The 16,363-nt window shown below is 45.4% G+C and overlaps 1 long non-coding RNA gene across 2 annotated transcripts in view; it reads left to right on the top strand.

Moving 5' to 3' along the window:
* The first annotated feature begins 2,460 nt into the window (after positions 1 to 2,460).
* LOC150014372 (uncharacterized) overlaps positions 2,461 to 16,363 on the top strand; it is a 54,936-nt gene continuing 41,033 nt past the window's right edge. For both annotated transcript variants that reach the window (XR_016509927.1, XR_016509925.1), the window contains exon 1: positions 2,461 to 2,559. This is a non-coding gene — a long non-coding RNA (uncharacterized LOC150014372). The remainder of the gene's footprint in view (positions 2,560 to 16,363) is intronic.

Below are 16,363 nucleotides of genomic sequence, written 5' to 3'. Positions count from 1 at the left end.
AGCTGATCCTCCACGGAAGGAGGAGGTTGGTGGTCAGTGGTCACAGCCAGTCCTTGCAGGTGACTGGCCTGGGTAACTTTCTCCCATTGATCTGCCAACAGCAACCAAGGCTCAACTATAAGAGGAGGGTGTACTCAGTCCACACGAAGGGCATACCTTGAGTACCCAGCTTGAGTGATGGGGGGCTATGCCAGTGGACCTTACAGGACACCTACAATATCAGGCCATATTACCAAGACCCGGTGTCAAAGCAGCTCTACCCAATACACAGAAACAAACATAGGGAGGCTGCCAAATTGAGGAGACAAAGAAATATGGCCCAAATGAAAGAACAAAACAAAACCCCAGAAAAAATCTAAATGAAATGGAGATAGCCAACCTATCAGATGCAGAGTTCAGAACATTGGTGATCAGGATGCTCAGAGAAATGATTGAGTATGGCTACAAAATAAAGGAAAAAAATGTTGGTTATACAAAGCAAAATAAAGAAAAACATACAGGGAACCAATAGTGATGGAAAGAAGTTGTGATTCAAATCAATGATTTGAAACAAAAGGAAGAAATAAATATGCACCCAGAACAGAAAGAAGAACCAAGAACTGAAAAAAATAAGGAGGGGATTAGGAACCTCTGGGACAACTTTAAACATACCAACATCCAAATTATGGGGGTGCCAGAGGAGAAGAGGATGAGTATGAAATTGAAAACTTGTTTGAAAAATAATGAAAAAAAACTTCCTTAATTTGGTGAAGGAAACAGACATACAAGTCCAGGAAGCACAGAGAGTCCCAAACAAGTTGGATCCAAAGAGGACCACACCAAGACACATATTTAAATTGTCAAAGGTTAAAGATAGAGAGTGAATCTTAAAAGTAGCAAGAGGAGAACAGAGTTACCTGCAAAAGAATTCCTGTAAGACTATCAGCTGATTTCTCAAAAGAAACTGCAGACAAGAAGGGACTGGCAAGAAGTATTCAAGGTGATGAAAAGCAAGAACCTACAACCTAGATTACTCTATCCAGCAAAGCTATAATTTAGAGTGGAAGGGCAGATGAAGTGCTCCCCAGACAAGGTACAGTATTCCCTCACTTATAGTGGGTATTACGTCCTAGATGCCCCCGCAATAGGTGAAAATCCGCGAAGTAGGAAACTTACATTTATTTTAGTATTTATATATATTTTAAGACTTTATAAACCCTTCTCACACACATATAAACCATTCCCAGTTCCTTATTAACCTTTCCCGCTCCCTTATTAACCTTTTCCACACTTTTATAAACACTACTTATGTTCTTAAACATATTCTACACTTTTAAACCTATGTAACTTTAACAACATATGTATACAGTATTGCAAAATCCCGCGATATAGCAAAAAATCCACGATAAATAATTAAATATAATATTTTTAAAAATCCCGCGATACAGTGAGGCCGCAATAAGTGAACCGCGATATAGAGAGGGACTACTGTAAAGCTAAGAGAATTCATCATCACCAAGCCGTTATTACATGAAATGTTAAAGGGACTTATTTAAGAGAAAGAAGATAAAAACTATGAACACTAAAATGACAACAAACTCACAACTATCAACAACTGAATCTAGAAAACAAAAACAAAAACAAACTAAGCAAACCACCAGAACAAGAACAGAATGATAGGTATGGGGATCATTTGGAGGGTTATCAGCTGGGAAGAGGAAGGGGGAGAAATGGGGAAATGGTGCAGGGATCAAGAAGCATAATTGGTAGGAACAAAATATACAGGGGGATGTTAAAAATAATATAGGAAAGGGTGAAGCCAAAGAACTTACATGCATGACCCATGGACATGAACTAAAAGGGAACGCTGGAAGGAAGGGGTGTACCGGGCAGAGGCAGACAAAGGGAAAAAAACTGGGACAATGGTAACAGCCTAATCAATAAAATATACTTAAAAAAAAAAAAAAGATGTGTGAGAGAGAGAGAGTATGAATGAGAGACCAGAAGAAGGAAGCAAGCAAGTCTGAGGAGTTGTACCCTGTGGTTGTTTTGCTGTGAGCTGTTGGGTTTGCCAGCCTTTGAAATCATCTATAATGTTACAGCAGGGGTGTTCTTTGCAAGCTAATGCAAAGGTTGGATTTATTCCATTTCAGGGTTAGACTAATGTCTGTTGGTAAAAACATTTTCTGGGAATCAGCTATTTGGATTTGTTCTTCTTTTTAGGGTCTTGGGAAGGGGGAGGTAAGATGATAAACAGTCATTGGAAAAGCATTGTTGTGGTAGCTCATTACGTCTCAGGCTGTGGAGACCTTGCCCTTGGGTCAGGAAGACAAGCGGATGTGACTGGGAGACAGTATTGAGTAAAAAGGACCATTGAGACCAAGTCACTTTTCTGACCACAATTCCCTTCAAGAACATTGTAGCTCAGCTCTTTCTCTTTTTTTAAAAGATTTTCTTTCTTTCTTTTTAGAGTGGGGGAAGAAAAGGAGAAAGAGAGGGAGAGAAACATCAATGTGTGAGAGAAACATCAATCAGTTGCCTCTTGCACGCTCCCAACTGGGGACCTGGCCTGCAACCCAGGTATGTGCCCTGACTGGGAATTGAACCAGTGACCCTTTCAGTTTGCAGGCTGATGCCCAACCCACTGAGCCATGTTCATCAGAGCTCAGCTCTTTCTTAAGACTGGCTGTTGCATGGAGCCTCACCCAGGTCACTCTCTCCAGGGGTAACTTGGGGTTGGAGCTGCCTGTGCAGGAGGAGAGGAGCCATGTGGAACCCCTTGAATGTGTCTGTTGGGCAAGGAATAGTTGCTCAAGAGGAAAGATCACCCAGGCTTTCATGTGCTTACTCAGGGGAGAAAGATGCCAACCTCTGGGTGGAGGAAGGGTGGGGCCAAGGGCGGAGACTCTGGGCTGTGTGACCTTGGTTAGGGTTCAGGTTCCTAAACTCTAAAGAGGGGATGATGATGATGATGAGCTCTGGTCACTGAGCTTCCATTGCCTCAGAGGGCTATCCCAAGGGCTGACCGATCTGAGAGCTGATTGAAAACCTGGCCTGGGCTTGCTTTTGAGAAGATCTGTTTTTCACTTCCATGCACTACACCTAGTGCATTTTATAAAACCAATGGCTGGCTCTTGATCCTCACAGTACAGGTCAAAGAAAGTCAGAAGCAGCAAAGAGCTGGGCACCTGGTCGCAGGGTGGCCTGGGGATCAATCCAGAGAATAAGAGCTGTGGGAGGCCAGGAAAGGGACAGCTGGGCGCTCAGAGCATTTTTTAGGTTAGAGCTGAACTAGGTCAGGAGAGATGGGCAGACATCAGAATCTCCAAAAGCACATTCTTTAAAAAAATTTTTTCTCCTGATTTTAGAGAGAGAAGAAAGGGGAGGGAGGGAGGGAGAGAGAGAGAGAGAGAGAGAGAGAGTATCAATTTGAGAGAGAAACATTGATCGGTTGCCTCCCATATGCACCCTGACCGGGGATGGAACCTCAGCCTATGTATGAAAAACACATTTAGTTGGTGGGAATGCAGACTGGTGCAGCCACTATGGAGAACAGTATGGAATTACCTCAAAAGATTAAAAATGGAACTGCCTTTTGAACCAGCGACTCCACTACTAGGATTATACCCGAAGAATCTTGAAACACCAATTCAAAAGAACTTATGCACTCCTATGTTCATTGCAGCACTGTTTACAATAGCTAAGTGCTGGAAACAGCCTAAGTGCCCATCTGTAGATGAGTGGATCAAAAAACTGTGGTACCTTTACACAATGGAATACTATGTAGCAGAAAGAAAGAAGGAGCTCCTGCCATTTGCAACAACATGGATGGAACTAGAGAGAATTATGCTTAGTGAAATAAGCCAGGCAAAGAAAGAAAAATACCATATGATATCACCTAATACAAGAAACTAAAGAACAACACAAACAAAGGAACTAAATAGAACAAAGAGCAGAATAGCAGTCAATGGGGGGGGGGGGGGAGAGGAGGGGGATAAGTAAGGGAAGGGTTTAGTCAAAGAACATGTATAAATGACTCATGGACATGGACAACGGGGAGGGATATGATTGCGGGAGAGGGGGTGGGTTGGGTGGGGGAGAGAAATTAGGGGAAAAGGGGACAACTGTAATTGAAAAACCAAAAAAAAAAAAAAAATTCTACTCAAAAAAAAAAGAAAAACACATTTCTTTAAAAAAGATTTTAAAAATGTTCGAAACAAATAGTTCCTCTTGATTGTGCCCTCAATGAAGGGCACAAAGATAGCCTCACTAAATGGAGGTGTCTGGAAGCAGCTCCCTGTATCCATCACACAGCAGTTCGGTAAGGACTTGGGGACTGGCGGGCATGAATCCTGCTCTCTAAGACTCCAAGGAAAGAAAGGGGGTCGGCCACCAGTGCTGATCCTCCTAACATTTTGCTAGCCTAGGGGTACTGAGAGTGGTGGATGGGCATCAGGTCCAAAGTACCACGGGAAGATCCCCGGGGGTGCCAGCCCAAACCTGGCCACAGCTCAGAAGCACTCTGGGAAATTTCCATGAGGTGACAGGACCCTCCTGCAGAGATCAGAATCTCTGCGGGTGAGACCCTGGAATCAGCAGCCAGGGGATTCTGATGCAAGCGCGGGGGGATCTGTACTTGGGGATTCCTCTTCCGGGTTCTCCACTGTGTGAAACATTTGGCCTGGACCTTCTGCATTTCCCCACCAGCCTCCCTGCTCCAGTGTGACCCTCGGATTTGGGCCTATGGCTGTGATGCTGTAAGAAAACTGGGGTGGCCACTTTCCTCACTTTTGTGTGGGGTCCCTGACAATGCATCTCAACAGCTCTGGCCCACAGCAAAGCGGCCCCCTGGACCCTCACTGAGCTCTCCTCTGAAGCAGGAACCAGTTAGCATGCACAACCATCCTTTGTCCCGATGGGGAGAGGCCAGGACATGGATAAATGCAATTGTGAAAGCAATTTTTCTCAGATCAGGATCATATAAGACAATTACTCGGCAAATTATTATAATGAGCCAAGTTCCACTTCAGAGGAGGCTAATTTAATCATAGGAAGAGCTGGGGCTCCAAAGGATTCTAATTAGATTTCTTTCCACACCCCCCTCATGTAGTTTTTCTGAAGAGCAGCCAGAGCCGCTAGATTGTGTTATGTTTGGGTCCAAAGTGAAGAAACTTGGGTGCCAGGCCTGGCTGGGGAAGGCCATCCATCTGACTCCGCTTGACAGCGCAGATCCTGCTCCCAGGCCACTATGAAAGTCAACAGGATTTGGGGTGGCAGGGGTGGGGAGGAGTGAAGGGGGGGTGCAGTGGCATAGGGCTCCCTGTGCCAGGCTGAGATGGAGCGATGGGGTAGGTGTGACAAGTGAGATCTGGAGCCAAACTGCCTGCATTTGAACCCTAGCCCTTCCCTTTCCCAGCTGTGTGACCCTGAGTATGTGGCATTACCTCTCTGCATCTCAGCTTCCTCATCTGTGAAATGGGGCTAATGCTAGAATCCACCCCATAAGGCAGTTGGGAACATGAAGTGTGCTAAAACACATATAGCGGTTAGGACAGTACCTGGCAGAGTATTAATATTATTACTACTCTCTAAGTAAGGAAATCAAAAGATGGGAAAATCTTCCCAAGTTCAGGGCTGACTTCATTTTGCATGAAGCCATTGGGCTCGGAAGCCACCTTGGAGGAAATACCCAGGAGAGAGTCTTATCTCTGCTACTGTGACAAGAGATCACAGTTTAAGTCCTGGCTTTGCCACTTATTAGCTGTGTGACCTTGAAAAAATTGCTTTCCCTCTCTGAGCTTCAGTGTCTTCATCTATAAAGAAATGATAACAATGGCAAACTCAAACCAAAGAGATATGATACTAAGGGAAGATGTATGTTAGATCACCTGGTGTGGGGCCTGGGTCAGAGTGACACCTTAAACCATGTTATTGCCCAAACCATCAATTCTAGAAAGCAAATATTTTCACATATGACATCTCTGGGGTTTAATACATCTTATGGATGATGGCGCCTTAAAATTGCTATTGTCTGGGCAATCAAAAGTGTTAAGTGTCAAGACTTGCATAATGGGAACAAGTAGCTTGGTAGAAAATCCAAGGGGAAATTAGGAACAAAATGGCTGTGAGAGGCAGTTGAGGGATGGCCAGTCCTATATGTTTAGGAACATTGGCCACAGGGGTGAAAAGTACGTTAGCTCTGCATAATGGTGAAGCCAACCTGGGTGTCCAACACCCATGACTTCTATATTTTTCAAGGATTTTTTTAGAAAATGCCACATCCTCTATGTTTCTGGAGGCCAAAGGACAATGTTATGTGAGAAAACAAACTCCAAGACTCCGAATTGAAAGGAAGTCAGCAGAGGTGGGTTTCTGGATGGGAAGAAGTTTTAGGGATCCTGCCGCCATTCGCATTCTTTATGTTTTCACATTAAGTATGTACAGAGTGAAGTGTAACTAAAATCTATGTCTAAGCTGAAGAAGCCTTCTCCAAGCACGTAATCAAAATTCTAGGTGATAAGAAAGCAGGGGGTCATGGTTTTCTGAGCAGCGTTTTTCATTCTTAGTGGTACCTAAATTCATGGTGTGTTTTATGATGGCCGTTGTCTTAGGTTTGATAGATTTGGGTTCTATTTCCCATCATCTCCCACAGACTTGACTACTTGGGGAGCAAGGTCTCACCTTTGCTGAGCACCTCCTGAGCCTGACACTGTGCTCGACGTCTTACACGTTATTTCACTTAGTCCTCCCAACAAGCCCGTGAAGGAGGGATTCTCCTCCTCATTTTGCAGATTAGCTGAGGCTCCGCGAAGGAAGATGGCTTGCGCGAAGTCATGGGGCCAGAACGCGACCCCCCGTTTGAAGGCATCATGCCGCACTGGAGGGGAGGAGGCCTGGCCCTCTCGAGACTCTGCCCTCTGCTTTGTTCAGTGGTACCACCAGGAATCCCTCTGAGGCCTGGGCGAGACCGTTTGGAGGCAGGATCAAAGCCCACTCCACCAAGACTCTCAAGTCTTGAGTCATCATTGTTGGGTGACAAATAATGAATTGGGTGCCTGGGAAGCAGGTGGGAAGAGGAAGCAGCACCGACAGAGGTACTAAGAGATATGGGTTCTAATTCTGGGGATACCACTTGCTGGCTGGGGGCCAGTCACGTAACCCTCTCTGGGCCTCTGATTCCTTACTGGTAAAAAGAGGATGATGATGGTAATGAAATGTATTAAAAAGTATGAAGTGTTCAATGTTGGGCCTCCCTGTGTGTCCAGAGGTCAGAGTGGGAGCTCCCCCAGGTGCAACCTCTTGCTTTGTGGTTACTATCATCACCCCGGGGAGGCCATGCACCTGAAGGTGTCTCTCAGGTAGCTTTCAGCAGCAAGGCCTTCAGGGAAATGGGGGCTTTTAGAGAGTGGCATAGCTATTGTCTGTCTCTCTGGCCAGGGAAGGGGTCCAGCAGTGCTGACCAGGAGCCCCTGCTGCCGGGGCCAGGTTGGAGGTTCATCACTAGGGGACTGTGGATCCTGGCACCTGTGCCCCTGACAGGAGGAAGCCAGGCATGGAGAGATTCCACTTCAAAGGCTCAATCTTCAGATGCCTTAGCCCTCCCCCAGCCTTGACTGCAGCCTAGGGTTCTCCAGGGACTCTGTTCTCCAGGGAGGAAGAGGTGGTGGGTTTCCAAGCTGGGACAGAAACCAGAGTGTCTGGAGCAGACCAGCGCCTGGTATACTCAGAGCCTGAAGACATCAAACAGCAAATGAGAATCATTTTGAAGCTCTCTGCCTGATTTCTTTGAGGTTGGAGCACAAGAACATGCCTTTCCCCCCTTTAATTCTCTTCCCTATTGCTCCACACATAAAGAAAATTTAGATCATTCAGGTTAACAAAAAGAAGAAAATAAAAGTCCTCTATAAACTTACAATTTGGGGATCATGTCTGCTAATGTTTTGGTGAATATCCTTCCTGTCTTTTCCTATGGGCAGATATATATACAGGTTTTTAAAAATGACCTTCTGCGAGCCAAGTGTTGCTGGTTAGATTCCCTGTAAGGGCACATGACTAGGTTGCACGTCAGGTCCCCATTTGGGGGCACAAGTGAGAGGCTACCACACAGTGATGTTTCTCTCCCTCTCTCCTTTCCCCTCTCTCTAAAAATAAAATAAATAAACAAACAAGTAAATAAATAATTTTAAAAAAATGACCTTGAAAATGGAATCATGCTCCATGTGAAGTGCTTAGAATAGTGCCTGACTCATAGTAAGTGCTTAATTAATATTAACTGTTACTATGATTTCCCTTTTATAACCTGATTTTTTTCTTTTAAGTATAATTTCAGCTCCATGAGAAGCAGAACTTTGTATGCTTTATTCACCTCTGTAACCTAGTGCTTAGCACATAGTAGGTGCTGAGTAAATATTGTTTTAATAAATAGAAGAATAGATATTCATCTCATTAGATTTTTATCTGTAATATTTAATAGCATCATAATAATGGATTGCTTAATTTGTTTCTGAGCTCATGACTGGTGTTTATTTTTAAAAAACCATTCCCCATCTCCTAACTCCCCACCTCAGTCCATATCCTAAACCCAGACCTTGTTTCTACCTGCAAGTGATGGGGGATGTTGGGTTCCCTGGAGCTTGGGGACCCAGCGTCACTTCAGAGAAGCCAGAAGCCAGCCTGTGGGCTGCCAGCGCCCTCCCTGGCTCACAGAAACCACCAATCATTGACTTAAACAGTCTCGGTAGTGCTCAGACAAGTAAAACCCCAACTCCTGCATTTTTGATGAAGTTGACATTATACAAACGCTCAGGGCTTACTTGGTCAGACCTGGCAGCAAGGGGCTGAATCAATAATGAAACACTGGGAGGAATAAAGCATTAAACAGGGCATTCTGCAAGGCAAGCAGCTGGGGGGTCAAGTCAGGTGACCCCGCATGGCCTGTGGCCCATGGGCCCTTTCCCCTGGCTGCAGGGACAGGGTTGGGCAGGCAGATTACCTTCAATTCCTACAAGTGCGGTGGGCAGTGTGACTTCCTTGGAAAGCCTCTAGGCTAGAAGCCCAGACACATGCAAACAGTATTCACTTTGTGACCTCAGGCAGGTTATTTTTTGCCCATCTGCCTCAGTTTGGAAAACAGATCCTTGACAAGGCTACCAAGGTCCTTCCGAACTGTGGGGTTTGAAGCATTCAGCATGAGCTGGGGGACATGTATGGTCCAGTGTAAAGGCTATGAAGAGCCACAGATGAGCAGGACGTGGAAATCCACCATTGGGTCAGCCCTAGCTCTCTTTCCAAGCCAGGGAGAACCATCTTCTCTCTGCTCTCAGGTTCATGGCCTTGGAGCATCAAGAAATGTCTTCCTCTGGCTTCTGCTCCCTCCAAAGGATGTTTGCAGACAATGTGAGTCCCCAAGTCCCAGATGTCCTCTTTTACCCAGATGACATCTTTGGCCCGTGCCCTAAGACCCCTAACTTTGGGAATGGAATCTGCCCCCTTCTCAAAGAGGGAGAGGCTGGGAAAGAGAGGAGGGTGTAGCCAAATGAGGAGGGTGAGCCATAGGTGCAGCCACTGGGTGAGGGTCTCCATGTTTACCCCAACACAGCCTCCCTTGGCTGGCTCATTTGCTTTCTAGAACTAGAGCACTCAAAGCCTGGGAGTTGTTAGAAATGCAGCATCTCATCACCTCCCGCACACCTGCTGCAGCAGTATCTGCGCTAGAACATGCAAGACGAAGGGCCGCTCCTGAGGGCTCGTCCGTGGGGGGGGGGGGGGGTAGGTGGCAGGGTGGCGTTGCTCTCAGGGACAGTGCAGCGTGGTGGCACAGTGTCCCATTATCCAGCTCAAGGAGCGCTGCTGCCTCCGAGCTGTGGGAAGGAACATTTGGGAAACGCCTTAAATTCAGGTTTTCCACGTTTAAATTCTCATTAGATTACCTACCAAAGTTGTTCCTCACTCTCTCTTTGTTCTTATTTCTGTAAAATTTGCAAAAAAAGACTTAAAATATTTAAAAGTGCTTTATTAGACCTAGATGGTACATGATAATGGCTATATTTTCTCATATGTTGAAGATGAAAACAAAATCTTTCTCTCCATTCTTCTTTTGGTTATGATAATGCCATTGAGACCATGGGGTTCTTTGAGCTGAGGTACTTTCAGGGTGCTCTTAAGACAGGTCTCCCTGAGCCCCTTCAAGACTAGACTCAACAGTGATGCTCATGGACAGAATGTGTCCCAGGCTTGGGGCAAATCCACTATAGAGTCCTCGCTATGAGCATTTTCCTAGCGGAAAATCCAGTTACGTAGGGCCCAGTCTTCCAATGAGACAGAAAGCCAAGAGCAGAAGCCACTGGGCCTTCCTTCACATTCCGGAAGCTCCTTTCTTTACTCCATTTATTCCCTCAGCAAAGATTTGTTTGACTGTTACTACTATGCTTGATGCAGAGCAGTGATTCTCAAAGTATGGTCCCTGGGCCCCTGGTGGGGTCTCTGGGACCCTTTCACGAGGTCTGTGGAGATAAAGATATTTTAATAGTAACACTCAGATGTAATTTACCTTTTTCACAGTGGTGAAATCTGTACTCATGATACAAAAGCAACAGCGGGCAGAAGTGCTGACACCCTAACACGAATCTAGGCAGCGGTCTCCATGGGCTAGGGCCATTGTCTTCTTCATGGTGTACACTCACAGCAAACATGGAACAGAATCAGCGTTATCAAGCCTTGATCCTTGGGTGCACGTCTCATCAGTATTCTGTGTGAGGAACTGGGAGACACATGCAGAAGTCCGCCTACAGAGTCCGCTGGGGCCGTGAGAACAAACAGCACTGTGACCGTCTGAGTGGTGCGCTGAGCTAGCGCTGCTGGCGTGGGGCACCAAGTTTACTTAGAAGAATGACTGATTGGGTATCTGGTGGATATTTCATTGACTGTGAGCACCATGAGCCCGTCACTTCAAGGAAAACAGCTGACAGTGTTAGTTTCAAAGACAAAATTTGAGCTTTCAAGTGAGAATGGGAATTTTGAAAAATCTACACCCGCCACTATGAGCTTGGCACCTTCTCAATACTTAAAGACGTTTCTAATGAGATCTGTGATGGTGCTAACAAATGTGATTTTTGATATCCTGTAATGAAATGTGTCCACATTTGGAAGATAATTCAGTGAACCCCTATTTTCCTAAGGACCAATGTATGATGTATTAGTTTCCTAGGGCTGTCTTGACAAAGTGCCACAAACTGGGACTTTGGTTCATACAATAGCGATTTATTCTCTTACAGTCTAGAGGCTAGAAGTCCAAGATCAAGGCATCAGCAGGGTTGGTTTCTTCCTGGGGCTGTGAAGAAGAATCTGTTTCATGCTTCTCTCCTAGCTTCTGGTGGTTTGCTGACAATCTCTGGCATTCTTTGGCTTGTAGGCACACCCTCCAGTCTCTGCTTTCATCTTCATATGGCAATCTCCCTGTGTGTGTATGTATCCAAATTTGCTCTTTCTCTAAAGGACACCATTCGTTTTGGGTTAGAGTCCACCCGAGTCCACTATGACTTCATCTTAACTAAGAACCTCTGAATGACCCTATTTCCAAATAAGGCCATATTCTGAAGGACTGGGGGTTAGGACTTCAACATATGAATGTGGTGGAGAGGATACAATTCAATTCACAACACATGATATCACAAATCATGCATGGGTAGAAGTTTCATTCAAAGTTCAAGGCAGACCAATGAATTTTAAAATAATTGAATATAAAAAATTGATAAATGTGGTTCAGATTCCGCATTGTAACTGATGTTTAAGAAATCACCATTGTTGGGTTTTGGTGTAGTAACAAAGAAGAATATGCATAGTTATGTGAAAAGGCTATTAAAACACTCTCCCTCTTTCCAACAACATATTGCGTGAGGCCAGATTTTCTTCTTACACCAACAAAAACAACATATTGGAGCAGAATGAATGCAGAAACAGATATGGAAATCCAGCTGTCTTCTAGAAAGCCAGACATTAAAGAAATCGACAAAATAAAGCAATGTATTCTTCTTACTAATAGTTTTGTTTTGAAAATATATAGTTATTTAAAACATTCGTTTATGCTAACATGTAATGGATTAGTAAATATTTAAAATGTTTTCAGTTTTAATTTCTAATACAGTAAATATCTCTAGTAAGATTTCTCAACTTTGGCAGCGTTCACATTTTGGGCTGATGATTCTTTGTCATGGGGGCTCTCCTGTGCGCTGTAGGATGTTAGGAGCATCTCTGGCTACTGACACTGGATGCCACTATCAGTCTCCTTACCCCCACAAGTCGTAACAGCCAAATGGCCACCAGTGGAGGACCTCTGACCCATAGATCTAACCAGTACAAACAAAAGCTCTTTGGGGTCCTCCATAATTTTAAGAGTGAAAAGGGATCCTAAGATTAAAAAATGTGAGCCCATGGATGTAGGGGGATCCCCTGGTGAGCAAATCATTCATGGCACCTCCTCTCATGGAACTGAAGTGTCTAAAGGAGGAGACAAACGTGAACCAAATAGCAGTAAAACTGCAACCTCAGCAAGTGCTTTTGAAGATGTATAGGTGCCGGGAGGCCTCCTCTTCCTCTCTGCCAGCCCCACGTCCACTCTCTCACCCTGGCTCCTGTACTTCAGTCCATGTTGCTCAACCTGAAGACCTCGCCTACCCTCTGTGGTGGCTGGTCCGGGTCGCAGTCACCTGGCATATGCTGGGTATGAATCAGAGATCTGAAGAGGGAAGATATCAACCTTTTAAATTAATTTCCTCACTTTTCTTCTGGTAGACTGAGACACAGAGAGGAGGAGAGAGGCATGGAAGGTCAGGTCACATGCACTTAACAAACACCCTCCTTCCTGTGGTTGTCCTCACGTCTAGACCGTCAGAGGTGGGGGTAGGGAAGCTGTCCCTTGAACGGAGTGCTGACTGAGTTCTGGCCAGGCCCTCCCCCCCTTACATGTAGTGCTATTATCTGAGGGTTTAGTCATTATTTGTTCATTTACTCAATAAGCATTTATTTAAAGGTCTACCCTGTACCCCATTAATTATGGTAAACAACAGGGACAAAGCCCTTGTCTTCATGGAATATGTTTGAGAATGTTTACTTGTGTGTGTGCACACTGGTGTGTGTGTGTGTTGAGGAGGGTAGATAATTGACACAGAAATAAATAATCATGCTCATGCCAGAGGACAAAGCGCTTGGAGGTGTACAGGCAGGGTCACAGGGGACAAAGAGAGATTTGTGAGTCGGCGAAGGCCTCTCTGAGGACAGCAGTAACTGGGGTGATGAGGAGGCAGCCACATGAAGTACCAAACAAAAGAGGTCTCCCGGCAGAAAGGCAAATGCCAAAGCCCAGAGCCAGGCAAGAGCCTGAACTACTCAAGCAATGGGGATAAAAAGATCAGTGGGCCTGGCGTGTAGCGGGGCAGCCCCAAGTGGTGTGAGCTGAGTTCAGAGAGGCTGGCAAGAGGGGATAACTTAGAAACTTAGAATCAGAGTGTCTTTGTAACGTGGGAAGCCACTGGAGAGTTTAAAGCATGGTTTGATTTATATTTGAAAATATATTAAAAACCCCCAGCACTCTGGCTGCTGCTGGGTGGAAAATGAAATGTGTATGTGTGTGTGGGGGTGGTGAGAAGGCAGGGGAAACAGAGAGGCCAGTTGGGAAGCTGGTGCAGACCCCTTGCGAGAGGTCACAGTGAATTGGACTAGTGCAGAGGGCGAGGGTGTAGAGAAAGAGATGTGAGTTACACACTGGACATAAAGTCAAGCGGAGTTGTGGATGGCCTGGTGGTGGAGGATGAAGGAAAGGAAAGAATGAAAGAGGACTCCAAGATTCGTGATTTGAGCTACTGGAAGGTTGGCGTTACCATATATTGAGATGGAGTGATAAGGGGTGCAGCAGATTTGGGTGGGGAAAATCAAGGTTCTTGAACACAATAAGTTTGAGATACCTATTATATACATCCAAGGGGACCATTGGACCTAAGAGTCTGAAACTCGGAGGAAAGATCAAGACCAGAGATACAATTTGGGCATCATCAGCGCATGAATGGCATTGAAACCTACAGGTCCGGATAAGACTACCCAAGGAGACAATGGTCAAAGGGAAGAGAGCCTGGGCTTGAGCGGTGGGGTATTGTTTCCCTAGAGCTGCCATAACCAAGTGCCACAAACCAGGTGGCTTAAACAAAAGAAACTGTCTCAGGGTTCTGGAGGCTAGAAGTCCAAGATCAAGGTGTCAGCAGGGTTGATGTCCTTTTGAGGGCTGTGAGGGAGAATGTTTCATGCCTCTCTCTTAGCTTCTGGTGGTTTGCTGGCCATCTTTTGCATTCCTTGGCTTGTAAATGCATCTCCCTGATCTCTGTCTTCAATTTCACATTGCATTCTCTCTGTGTGTGGGTCTGTCTATGTGTCCAAGTTCCCCATTTTTATAAGGACATTAGGCATATTGGACTAGGACCCATCCTAATGACATCATCTCCACTAGATCATCTGAAAACACCCCATTTCCAAATAAGGTCACATATACAGGTATTAAGGGTTAGGACTTCAACACCTTTGGGAGGGGGTGCAACGTTACCCATAATACCTGGGGTCTCTGAAATTCTGACAGAAGAAGAGAAGAAGCTGCCCATGAATTAGGAGGAAATTCAGGAAAGCCTGGTGTCATGGATGCCATCAGAAAGAAGTTTCTAGAAGGATTGGGAGGTCAACTGTGTTGAGTGCTGCTGAGAGCTGAGAGTTTGAGTAACACGAGAAAAGCATCATTGGTCCGTCCCCAGTGATGAAAATTAAATTGTTGTGTTTGCTAAAGTATTTTTGGCTGCAAGCAATAGAAACTGACTTTTTTAAGGAAAAAGAAAACCAACATGAGTAATTTAATAGGTGTTGATAGATTCAAAAGAAGAGTCAGCTTGGGAAGACAAGGGACCAGGATATTTAGCACTATGAGCTACTCTCAGGCGATGTCAAGAATATTCATATAGCCCTGGCCAGGTGTCCAGGTGGTTAGAGTGTCGTTCCATGCACTGAAAGGTTGGGGGTTCCATCTCAAGTCAGGGCACAGACCTAGGTTGCAGGTTTGATCCCCAGCTGGGCATGTTTGGGAGGCAGCAAATTGATGTCTCTCTCACATCGATGTTTTTCTCTTTCTCTCTCTATCCCTCTCTTTCTCTCTCTCTAAAAAGCAATGGAAACATGTCCTTGGGTGAAGATTTAAAAAAAAGAATATTCATACCATAATATTGAGAACCCGTTATCACCAGGTGCTATGGGAGGCTCTGGAGTGCAGGGGGAGGATTAGGCAATCCAGTATCTTAGCCCCAATGACTCCTAGCTGCTTAGATGGCCTCTAAGTTTCAGACACCCAGGACAGAGAATTGTATACTTGAGTTAGATGTACTTTCCTGAAGAAAAAAAAATCAGCGGTGGCTGGGGTCGGAGCGGGGCAGAGGCAGGCAGCCCAGACAGGCTCTGAGAAGCACCAGGCAGTGGGAGGGGACTCCTCAGACGTGGTGAACTCCAAGAGGTGTGCCCTACAACTTTCTCTTCTCTGCTTCTTGTGGACCACCCTGGGAGGTGTGAGATGCCATCTTTGAGAGGAATTAATAGGGTAATTCACTTCTTTATAGCTCAAGAACCCTATTGGGGGTGCTGGACAGCAAGAAAACAGAACTTGCCAACTTTTGTAGCGAGGAAGGTGTGAGGTGGCTCCTTGAATCTTGGATGTGATGATGGATCAGAATAAATAGAACTTCCTTGGCATAGTTAACCAAGGGGTCAGAAGACACATTATACCTGAGAACCCCCCCCCACTGACTATGTTCCCCAAGAAGGCCCAGAGGACACTCCCTGAGGTGATAAGAACTGTACTGATGTGGCTGCACCAGCATCAGTGAGAAGCGCCATAGTGACCGTCTCTATGGAAGATGCTGCCATGGAACTGAGCTTCCTGGTATCAATGCGGATAGTACCCTGATTCCCCCCCCCCCACACACCACCAAAAAAACCCCTGTGCTCATTTGCTGGGCTAACTCTGTACTTGGGCGAGTGGACTTTTCAGACTTGCCCAGACTTTCTGAGTATTATTATAATAGATAATTGGTCTAAGCTGGCAATGATATCAGGGACCTGAAATGCTATTATTGGTCATTCAGTTAGAGCAGAGGGTTTATGGAAGCCAGGCAATAAATGGAGCTTGGGCCCAAGTACCTCTCATGGTGAGTTTAATGTGTTTACACACCTACTCTGCAGTTATTTCCCAGGTTCTTAGTGTGTAACTGGGAAAGATATGTGTGGCAGCTGGAAGAACCCTGACATTGGTTCCCCAGCCTGTGGAGTAAGAGCCATTATGCTTAAAGATGCCTAATAGAAGCTC

This window comes from Furipterus horrens, unplaced genomic scaffold (assembly GCF_987537825.1).
Source record: "Furipterus horrens unplaced genomic scaffold, mFurHor1.1.pri manual_scaffold_3, whole genome shotgun sequence".
NCBI lineage: Eukaryota > Metazoa > Chordata > Mammalia > Chiroptera > Furipteridae > Furipterus > Furipterus horrens.
Note: the sequence above shows the minus strand (reverse complement) of the source record. Positions and strands in the feature narration are given on the sequence as shown.